Source organism: Amia ocellicauda, chromosome 13, assembly GCF_036373705.1.
Source record: "Amia ocellicauda isolate fAmiCal2 chromosome 13, fAmiCal2.hap1, whole genome shotgun sequence".
In the NCBI taxonomy this organism is placed as follows: domain Eukaryota; kingdom Metazoa; phylum Chordata; class Actinopteri; order Amiiformes; family Amiidae; genus Amia; species Amia ocellicauda.
Genome location: NC_089862.1, coordinates 822,082 through 834,181, shown reverse-complemented (window position 1 = coordinate 834,181; position 12,100 = coordinate 822,082).

The following is a 12,100-nucleotide window of genomic DNA, read 5'->3' as shown; positions in this document are numbered from 1 at the left end:
TTTCAGGTCAGAACTGACTTGGTTTCAAGAGTTTGATGAAATGTAATGTATACTTGCAAATACACATGTAAACTCTTCACCTATGATAGAGAATACCCTTAAGTTCAGTGTGGAAGCATATCAAGCTGAGAGAAGCTTGATTTGGATGGTTTTGCAATATCTTCATTCTGTAAAGTTAGATGTGCTCATCTGCATTACATATGCTTTCAAATGCAATATTACAACATTTCATGTTGTTTCAGGTCAGAACTGACTTGGTTTCAAGAGTTTGATGAAATGTAATGTAAACTTGCAAATACACATGTAAACTCTTCACCTTATACAGAGAATGCCCTTATGTACAGTGTTGAAGCATATCAAGGAGAAAGAAGCTTGATTGGGATGGTTTTGCAATATCTTCATTCTGTGAAGATAGATGTGCTCAACTTCATTACATATGCTTACAAATGCAATTTTACAACATTTCATGTTGTTTCAGGTCAGAACTTACTTGGTTTCAAGAGTTTGATGAAATGTAATGTAAACTTGCAAATACACATGTAATCTCTTCACCTATGATAGAGAATGCTCTTAAGTACAGTGTGGAAGCATATCAAGGAGAAAGAAGCTTGATTTGGATGGTTTTGCAATATCTTCATTCTGTGAAGTTAGATGTGCTCAATTGCATTACATATGCTTACAAATGCAATTTTACAACATTTCATGTTGTTTCAGGTCAGAACTGACTTGGTTTCAAGAGTTTGATGAAATGTAATGTAAACTTGCAAATACACATGTAATCTCTTCACCTATGATAGAGAATATCCTTAAGTACAGTGTGGAAGCATATCAAGCAGAAAGAAGCTTGATTTGGATGGTTTTCCAATATCTTCATTCTGTAAAGATAGATGTGCTCATCTGCATTACATATGCTTACAAATGCAATTTTACAACATTTCATGTTGTTTCAGGTCAGAACTGACTTGGATTCAAGAGTTTGATGAAATGTAATGTTAACTTGCAAATACACATGTTAACTCTTCACCTATGATAGAGAATACCCTTAAGTACAGTGTGGAAGCATATCAAGCTGAGAGAAGCTTGATTTGGATGGTTTTGCAATATCTTCATTCTGTAAAGATAGATGTGCTCAACTGCATTACATATGCTTACAAATGCAATTTTACAACATTTCATGTTGTTTCAGATCAGAACTGACTTGGTTTCAAGAGTTTGATGAAATGTAATGTAAACTTGCAAATACACATGTAATCTCTTCACCTATGATAGAGAATGCTCTTAAGTACAGTGTGGAAGCATATCAAGGAGAAAGAAGCTTGATTTGGATGGTTTTGCAATATCTTCATTCTGTGAAGTTAGATGTGCTCAATTGCATTACATATGCTTACAAATGCAATTTTACAACATTTCATGTTGTTTCAGGTCAGAACTGACTTGGTTTCAAGATTTTGATGAAATGTAATGTATACTTGCAAATACACATGTAAACTCTTCACCTATGATAGAGAATGACCTTATGTACAGTGTGGAAGCATATCAAGGAGAAAGAAGCTTGATTTGGATGGTTTTGCAATATCTTCATTCTGTGAAGTTAGATGTGCTCAATTGCATTACATATGCTTACAAATGCAATTTTACAACATTTCATGTTGTTTCAGGTCAGAACTGACTTGGTTTCAAGAGTTTGATGAAATGTAATGTAAACTTGCAAATACACATGTAATCTCTTCACCTATGATAGAGAATATCCTTAAGTACAGTGTGGAAGCATATCAGGCAGAAAGAAGCTTGATTTGGATGGTTTTGCAATATCTTCATTCTGTAAAGTTAGATGTGCTCATCTGCATTACATATGCTTTCAAATGCAATTTTACAACATTTCATGTTGTTTCAGGTCAGAACTGACTTGGTTTCAAGAGTTTGATGAAATGTAATGTATACTTGCAAATACACATGTAAACTCTTCACCTATGATAGAGAATGACCTTATGTACAGTGTGGGAGCATATCAAGCTGAGAGAAGCTTGATTTGGATGGTTTTCCAATATCTTCATTCTGTAAAGATAGATGTGCTCAATTGCATTACATATGCTTACAAATGCAATTTTACAACATTTCATGTTGTTTCAGGTCAGAACTGACTTGGTTTCAAGAGTTTGATGAAATGTAATGTATACTTGCAAATACACATGTAAACTCTTCACCTATGATAGAGAATACCCTTAAGTTCAGTGTGGAAGCATATCAAGCTGAGAGAAGCTTGATTTGGATGGTTTTGCAATATCTTCATTCTGTAAAGTTAGATGTGCTCATCTGCATTACATATGCTTTCAAATGCAATATTACAACATTTCATGTTGTTTCAGGTCAGAACTGACTTGGTTTCAAGAGTTTGATGAAATGTAATGTAAACTTGCAAATACACATGTAAACTCTTCACCTTATACAGAGAATGCCCTTATGTACAGTGTTGAAGCATATCAAGGAGAAAGAAGCTTGATTGGGATGGTTTTGCAATATCTTCATTCTGTGAAGATAGATGTGCTCAACTTCATTACATATGCTTACAAATGCAATTTTACAACATTTCATGTTGTTTCAGGTCAGAACTTACTTGGTTTCAAGAGTTTGATGAAATGTAATGTAAACTTGCAAATACACATGTAATCTCTTCACCTATGATAGAGAATGCTCTTAAGTACAGTGTGGAAGCATATCAAGGAGAAAGAAGCTTGATTTGGATGGTTTTGCAATATCTTCATTCTGTGAAGTTAGATGTGCTCAATTGCATTACATATGCTTACAAATGCAATTTTACAACATTTCATGTTGTTTCAGGTCAGAACTGACTTGGTTTCAAGAGTTTGATGAAATGTAATGTAAACTTGCAAATACACATGTAATCTCTTCACCTATGATAGAGAATATCCTTAAGTACAGTGTGGAAGCATATCAAGCAGAAAGAAGCTTGATTTGGATGGTTTTCCAATATCTTCATTCTGTAAAGATAGATGTGCTCATCTGCATTACATATGCTTACAAATGCAATTTTACAACATTTCATGTTGTTTCAGGTCAGAACTGACTTGGATTCAAGAGTTTGATGAAATGTAATGTATACTTGCAAATACACATGTAAACTCTTCACCTATGATAGAGAATGACCTTATGTACAGTGTGGGAGCATATCAAGCTGAGAGAAGCTTGATTTGGATGGTTTTCCAATATCTTCATTCTGTAAAGATAGATGTGCTCAATTGCATTACATATGCTTACAAATGCAATTTTACAACATTTCATGTTGTTTCAGGTCAGAACTGACTTGGTTTCAAGAGTTTGATGAAATGTAATGTTAACTTGCAAATACACATGTAAACTCTTCACCTATGACAGAGAATACCCTTAAGTACAGTGTGGAAGCATATCAAGCTGAGAGAAGCTTGATTTGGATGGTTTTCCAATATCTTCATTCTGTAAAGTTAGATGTGCTCATCTGCATTACATATGCTTTCAAATGCAATATTACAACATTTCATGTTGTTTCAGGTCAGAACTGACTTGGTTTCAAGAGTTTGATGAAATGTAATGTAAACTTGCAAATACACATGTAAACTCTTCACCTTATACAGAGAATGCCCTTATGTACAGTGTTGAAGCATATCAAGGAGAAAGAAGCTTGATTTGGATGGTTTTGCAATATCTTCATTCTGTAAAGATAGATGTGCTCAACTGCATTACATATGCTTACAAATGCAATTTTACAACATTTCATGTTGTTTCAGGTCAGAACTTACTTGGTTTCAAGAGTTTGATGAAATGTAATGTAAACTTGCAAATACACATGTAATCTCTTCACCTATGATAGAGAATGCACTTAAGTACAGTGTGGAAGCATATCAAGGAGAAAGAAGCTTGATTTGGATGGTTTTGCAATATCTTCATTCTGTGAAGTTAGATGTGCTCAATTGCATTACATATGCTTACAAATGCAATTTTACAACATTTCATGTTGTTTCAGGTCAGAATTGACTTGGTTTCAAGAGTTTCGTGAATTGTAATGTATACTTGCAAATACACATGTAATCTCTTCACCTTATACAGAGAATGCTCTTAAGTACAGTGTGGAAGCATATCAAGCAGAAAGAAGCTTGATTTGGATGGTTTTGCAATATCTTCATTCTGTAAAGTTAGATGTGCTCATCTGCATTACATATGCTTACAAATGCAATTTTACAACATTTCATGTTGTTTCAGGTCAGAACTGACTTGGTTTCAAGAGTTTGATGAATTGTAATGTTAACTTGCAAATACACATGTAAACTCTTCACCTATGATAGAGAATGACCTTAAGTACAGTGTGGAAGCATATCAAGCAGAAAGAAGCTTGATTTGGATGGTTTTCCAATATCTTCATTCTGTAAAGATAGATGTGCTCAATTGCATTACATATGCTTACAAATGCAATTCTACAACATTTCATGGTGTTTCAGGTCAGAACTGACTTGGTTTCAAGAGTTTGATTAATTGTAATGTATACTTGCAAATACACATGTAAACTCTTCACCTATGATAGAGAATACCCTTAAGTACAGTGTGGAAGCATATCAAGCTGAGAGAAGCTTGATTTGGATGGTTTTGCAATATCTTCATTCTGTAAAGTTAGATGTGCTCATCTGCATTACATATGCTTTCAAATGCAATATTACAACATTTCATGTTGTTTCAGGTCAGAACTGACTTGGTTTCAAGAGTTTGATGAAATGTAATGTAAACTTACAAATACACATGTAAACTCTTCACCTTATACAGAGAATGCCCTTATGTACAGTGTTGAAGCATATCAAGGAGAAAGAAGCTTGATTGGGATGGTTTTGCAATATCTTCATTCTGTAAAGATAGATGTGCTCAACTGCATTACATATGCTTACAAATGCAATTTTACAACATTTCATGTTGTTTCAGGTCAGAACTTACTTGGTTTCAAGAGTTTGATGAAATGTAATGTAAACTTGCAAATACACATGTAATCTCTTCACCTATGATAGAGAATGCTCTTAAGTACAGTGTGGAAGCATATCAAGGAGAAAGAAGCTTGATTTGGATGGTTTTGCAATATCTTCATTCTGTGAAGTTAGATGTGCTCAATTGCATTACATATGCTTACAAATGCAATTTTACAACATTTCATGTTGTTTCAGGTCAGAACTGACTTGGTTTCAAGAGTTTGATGAAATGTAATGTAAACTTGCAAATACACATGTAATCTCTTCACCTATGATAGAGAATATCCTTAAGTACAGTGTGGAAGCATATCAAGCAGAAAGAAGCTTGATTTGGATGGTTTTCCAATATCTTCATTCTGTAAAGATAGATGTGCTCATCTGCATTACATATGCTTACAAATGCAATTTTACAACATTTCATGTTGTTTCAGGTCAGAACTGACTTGGATTCAAGAGTTTGATGAAATGTAATGTTAACTTGCAAATACACATTTTAACTCTTCACCTATGATAGAGAATGCCCTTAAGTACAGTGTGGAAGCATATCAAGCAGAAAGAAGCTTGATTTGGATGGTTTTGCAATATCTTCATTCTGTAAAGTTGGATGTGCTCATCTGCATTACATATGCTTTCAAATGCAATTTTACAACATTTCATGTTGTTTCAGGTCAGAACTGACTTGGTTTCAAGAGTTTGATGAAATGTAATGTATACTTGCAAATACACATGTAAACTCTTCACCTATGATAGAGAATGACCTTATGTACAGTGTGGAAGCATATCAAGGAGAACGAAGCTTGATTTGGATGGTTTTGCAATATCTTCATTCTGTAAAGATAGATGTGCTCAACTGCATTACATATGCTTACAAATGCAATTCTACAACATTTCATGGTGTTTCAGGTCAGAACTGACTTGGTTTCAAGAGTTTGATTAATTGTAATGTATACTTGCAAATACACATGTAAACTATTCACCTATGATAGAGAATGACCTTATGTACAGTGTGGAAGTATATCAAGCAGAAAGAAGCTTGATTTTGATGGTTTTGCAATATCTTCATTCTGTAAAGTTAGATGTGCTCAACTGCATTACATATGCTTACAAATGCAATTTTACAACATTTCATGTTGTTTCAGGTCAGAATTGACTTGGTTTCAAGAGTTTCGTGAATTGTAATGTATACTTGCAAATACACATGTAATCTCTTCACCTTATACAGAGAATGCTCTTAAGTACAGTGTGGAAGCATATCAAGCAGAAAGAAGCTTGAATTGGATGGTTTTGCAATATCTTCATTCTGTAAAGTTAGATGTGCTCATCTGCATTACATATGCTTTCAAATGCAATTTTACAACATTTCATGTTGTTTCAGGTCAGAACTGACTTGGTTTCAAGAGTTTGATGAAATGTAATGTATACTTGCAAATACACATGTAAACTCTTCACCTATGATAGAGAATGACCTTATGTACAGTGTGGGAGCATATCAAGCTGAGAGAAGCTTGATTTGGATGGTTTTCCAATATCTTCATTCTGTAAAGATAGATGTGCTCAATTGCATTACATATGCTTACAAATGCAATTTTACAACATTTCATGTTGTTTCAGGTCAGAACTGACTTGGTTTCAAGAGTTTGATGAAATGTAATGTTAACTTGCAAATACACATGTAAACTCTTCACCTATGATAGAGAATACCCTTAAGTACAGTGTGGAAGCATATCAAGCTGAGAGAAGCTTGATTTGGATGGTTTTCCAATATCTTCATTCTGTAAAGTTAGATGTGCTCATCTGCATTACATATGCTTTCAAATGCAATATTACAACATTTCATGTTGTTTCAGGTCAGAACTGACTTGGTTTCAAGAGTTTGATGAAATGTAATGTAAACTTGCAAATACACATGTAAACTCTTCACCTTATACAGAGAATGCCCTTATGAACAGTGTTGAAGCATATCAAGGAGAAAGAAGCTTGATTTGGATGGTTTTGCAATATCATCATTCTGTAAAGATAGATGTGCTCAACTGCATTACATATGCTTACAAATGCAATTTTACAACATTTCATGTTGTTTCAGGTCAGAACTTACTTGGTTTCAAGAGTTTGATGAAATGTAATGTAAACTTGCAAATACACATGTAATCTCTTCACCTATGATAGAGAATGCTCTTAAGTACAGTGTGGAAGCATATCAAGGAGAAAGAAGCTTGATTTGGATGGTTTTGCAATATCTTCATTCTGTGAAGTTAGATGTGCTCAATTGCATTACATATGCTTACAAATGCAATTTTACAACATTTCATGTTGTTTCAGGTCAGAACTGACTTGGTTTCAAGAGTTTGTTGAAATGTAATGTAAACTTGCAAATACACATGTAATCTCTTCACCTATGATAGAGAATATCCTTAAGTACAGTGTGGAAGCATATCAAGCAGAAAGAAGCTTGATTTGGATGGTTTTGCAATATCTTCATTTTGTAAAGTTAGATGTGCTCATCTGCATTACATATGCTTACAAATGCAATTTTACAACATTTCATGTTGTTTCAGGTCAGAACTGACTTGGTTTCAAGAGTTTGATGAATTGTAATGTTAACTTGCAAATACACATGTAAACTCTTCACCTATGATAGAGAATACCCTTAAGTACAGTGTGGAAGCATATCAAGCTGAGAGAAGCTTGATTTGGATGGTTTTCCAATATCTTCATTCTGTAAAGATAGATGTGCTCAATTGCATTACATATGCTTACAAATGCAATTTTACAACATTTCATGTTGTTTCAGGTCAGAACTGACTTGGTTTCAAGAGTTTGATGAAATGTAATGTTAACTTGCAAATACACATGTTAACTCTTCACCTATGATAGAGAATACCCTTAAGTACAGTGTGGAAGCATATCAAGCAGAAAGAAGCTTGATTTGGATGGTTTTGCAATATCTTCATTCTGTAAAGTTAGATGTGCTCATCTGCATTACATATGCTTACAAATGCAATTTTACAACATTTCATGTTGTTTCAGGTCAGAACTGACTTGGTTTCAAGAGTTTGATGAAATGTAATGTAAACTTGCAAATACACATGTAATCTCTTCACCTATGATAGAGAATATCCTTAAGTACAGTGTGGAAGCATATCAAGCAGAAAGAAGCTTGATTTGGATGGTTTTGCAATATCTTCATTCTGTAAAGTTAGATGTGCTCATCTGCATTACATATGCTTACAAATGCAATTTTACAACATTTCATGTTGTTTCAGGTCAGAACTGACTTGGTTTCAAGAGTTTGATGAAATGTAATGTTAACTTGCAAATACACATGTTAACTCTTCTCCTATGATAGAGAATACCTTTAAGTACAGTGTGGAAGCATATCAAGCAGAAAGAAGCTTGATTTGGATGGTTTTGCAATATCTTCATTCTGTAAAGTTAGATGTGCTCATCTGCATTACATATGCTTACAAATGCAATTTTACAACATTTCATGTTGTTTCAGGTCAGAACTGACTTGGTTTCAAGAGTTTGATGAATTGTAATGTTAACTTGCAAATACACATGTAAACTCTTCACCTATGATAGAGAATGCCCTTAAGTACAGTGTGGACGCATATCAAGCAGAAAGAAGCTTGATTTGGATGGTTTTGCAATATCTTCATTCTGTAAAGTTGGATGTGCTCATCTGCATTACATATGCTTTCAAATGCAATTTTACAACATTTCATGTTGTTTCAGGTCAGAACTGACTTGGTTTCAAGAGTTTGATGAAATGTAATGTATACTTGCAAATACACATGTAAACTCTTCACCTATGATAGAGAATGACCTTATGTACAGTGTGGAAGCATATCAAGGAGAACGAAGCTTGATTTGGATGGTTTTGCAATATCTTCATTCTGTAAAGATAGATGTGCTCAACTGCATTACATATGCTTACAAATGCAATTCTACAACATTTCATGGTGTTTCAGGTCAGAACTGACTTGGTTTCAAGAGTTTGATTAATTATAATGTATACTTGCAAATACACATGTAAACTATTCACCTATGATAGAGAATGACCTTATGTACAGTGTGGAAGTATATCAAGCAGAAAAAAGCTTGATTTGGATGGTTTTGCAATATCTTCATTCTGTGAAGTTAGATGTGCTCAATTGCATTACATATGCTTACAAATGCATTTTACAACATTTCATGTTGTTTCAGGTCAGAACTGACTTGGATTCAAGAGTTTGATGAAATGTAATGTAAACTTGCAAATACACATGTAATCTCTTCACCTATGATAGAGAATACCCTTAAGTACAGTGTGGAAGCATATCAAGCAGAAAGAAGCTTGATTTGGATGGTTTTGCTATATCTTCATTCTGTAAAGTTAGATGTGCTCATCTGCATTACATATGCTTACAAATGCAATTTTACAACATTTCATGTTGTTTCAGGTCAGAACTGACTTGGTTTCAAGAGTTTGATGAAATGTAATGTATACTTGCAAATACACATGTAAACTCTTCACCTATGATAGAGAATGACCTTATGTACAGTGTGGGAGCATATCAAGCTGAGAGAAGCTTGATTTGGATGGTTTTCCAATATCTTCATTCTGTAAAGATAGATGTGCTCAATTGCATTACATATGCTTACAAATGCAATTTTACAACATTTCATGTTGTTTCAGGTCAGAACTGACTTGGTTTCAAGAGTTTGATGAAATGTAATGTTAACTTGCAAATACACATGTAAACTCTTCACCTATGACAGAGAATACCCTTAAGTACAGTGTGGAAGCATATCAAGCTGAGAGAAGCTTGATTTGGATGGTTTTCCAATATCTTCATTCTGTAAAGTTAGATGTGCTCATCTGCATTACATATGCTTTCAAATGCAATATTACAACATTTCATGTTGTTTCAGGTCAGAACTGACTTGGTTTCAAGAGTTTGATGAAATGTAATGTAAACTTGCAAATACACATGTAAACTCTTCACCTTATACAGAGAATGCCCTTATGTACAGTGTTGAAGCATATCAAGGAGAAAGAAGCTTGATTTGGATGGTTTTGCAATATCTTCATTCTGTAAAGATAGATGTGCTCAACTGCATTACATATGCTTACAAATGCAATTTTACAACATTTCATGTTGTTTCAGGTCAGAACTTACTTGGTTTCAAGAGTTTGATGAAATGTAATGTAAACTTGCAAATACACATGTAATCTCTTCACCTATGATAGAGAATGCACTTAAGTACAGTGTGGAAGCATATCAAGGAGAAAGAAGCTTGATTTGGATGGTTTTGCAATATCTTCATTCTGTGAAGTTAGATGTGCTCAATTGCATTACATATGCTTACAAATGCAATTTTACAACATTTCATGTTGTTTCAGGTCAGAATTGACTTGGTTTCAAGAGTTTCGTGAATTGTAATGTATACTTGCAAATACACATGTAATCTCCTCACCTTATACAGAGAATGCTCTTAAGTACAGTGTGGAAGCATATCAAGCAGAAAGAAGCTTGATTTGGATGGTTTTGCAATATCTTCATTCTGTAAAGTTAGATGTGCTCATCTGCATTACATATGCTTACAAATGCAATTTTACAACATTTCATGTTGTTTCAGGTCAGAACTGACTTGGTTTCAAGAGTTTGATGAATTGTAATGTTAACTTGCAAATACACATGTAAACTCTTCACCTATGATAGAGAATGACCTTAAGTACAGTGTGGAAGCATATCAAGCAGAAAGAAGCTTGATTTGGATGGTTTTCCAATATCTTCATTCTGTAAAGATAGATGTGCTCAATTGCATTACATATGCTTACAAATGCAATTCTACAACATTTCATGGTGTTTCAGGTCAGAACTGACTTGGTTTCAAGAGTTTGATTAATTGTAATGTATACTTGCAAATACACATGTAAACTCTTCACCTATGATAGAGAATACCCTTAAGTACAGTGTGGAAGCATATCAAGCTGAGAGAAGCTTGATTTGGATGGTTTTGCAATATCTTCATTCTGTAAAGTTAGATGTGCTCATCTGCATTACATATGCTTTCAAATGCAATATTACAACATTTCATGTTGTTTCAGGTCAGAACTGACTTGGTTTCAAGAGTTTGATGAAATGTAATGTAAACTTACAAATACACATGTAAACTCTTCACCTTATACAGAGAATGCCCTTATGTACAGTGTTGAAGCATATCAAGGAGAAAGAAGCTTGATTGGGATGGTTTTGCAATATCTTCATTCTGTAAAGATAGATGTGCTCAACTGCATTACATATGCTTACAAATGCAATTTTACAACATTTCATGTTGTTTCAGGTCAGAACTTACTTGGTTTCAAGAGTTTGATGAAATGTAATGTAAACTTGCAAATACACATGTAATCTCTTCACCTATGATAGAGAATGCTCTTAAGTACAGTGTGGAAGCATATCAAGGAGAAAGAAGCTTGATTTGGATGGTTTTGCAATATCTTCATTCTGTGAAGTTAGATGTGCTCAATTGCATTACATATGCTTACAAATGCAATTTTACAACATTTCATGTTGTTTCAGGTCAGAACTGACTTGGTTTCAAGAGTTTGATGAAATGTAATGTAAACTTGCAAATACACATGTAATCTCTTCACCTATGATAGAGAATATCCTTAAGTACAGTGTGGAAGCATATCAAGCAGAAAGAAGCTTGATTTGGATGGTTTTCCAATATCTTCATTCTGTATAGATAGATGTGCTCATCTGCATTACATATGCTTACAAATGCAATTTTACAACATTTCATGTTGTTTCAGGTCAGAACTGACTTGGATTCAAGAGTTTGATGAAATGTAATGTTAACTTGCAAATACACATTTTAACTCTTCACCTATGATAGAGAATGCCCTTAAGTACAGTGTGGAAGCATATCAAGCAGAAAGAAGCTTGATTTGGATGGTTTTGCAATATCTTCATTCTGTAAAGTTGGATGTGCTCATCTGCATTACATATGCTTTCAAATGCAATTTTACAACATTTCATGTTGTTTCAGGTCAGAACTGACTTGGTTTCAAGAGTTTGATGAAATGTAATGTATACTTGCAAATACAC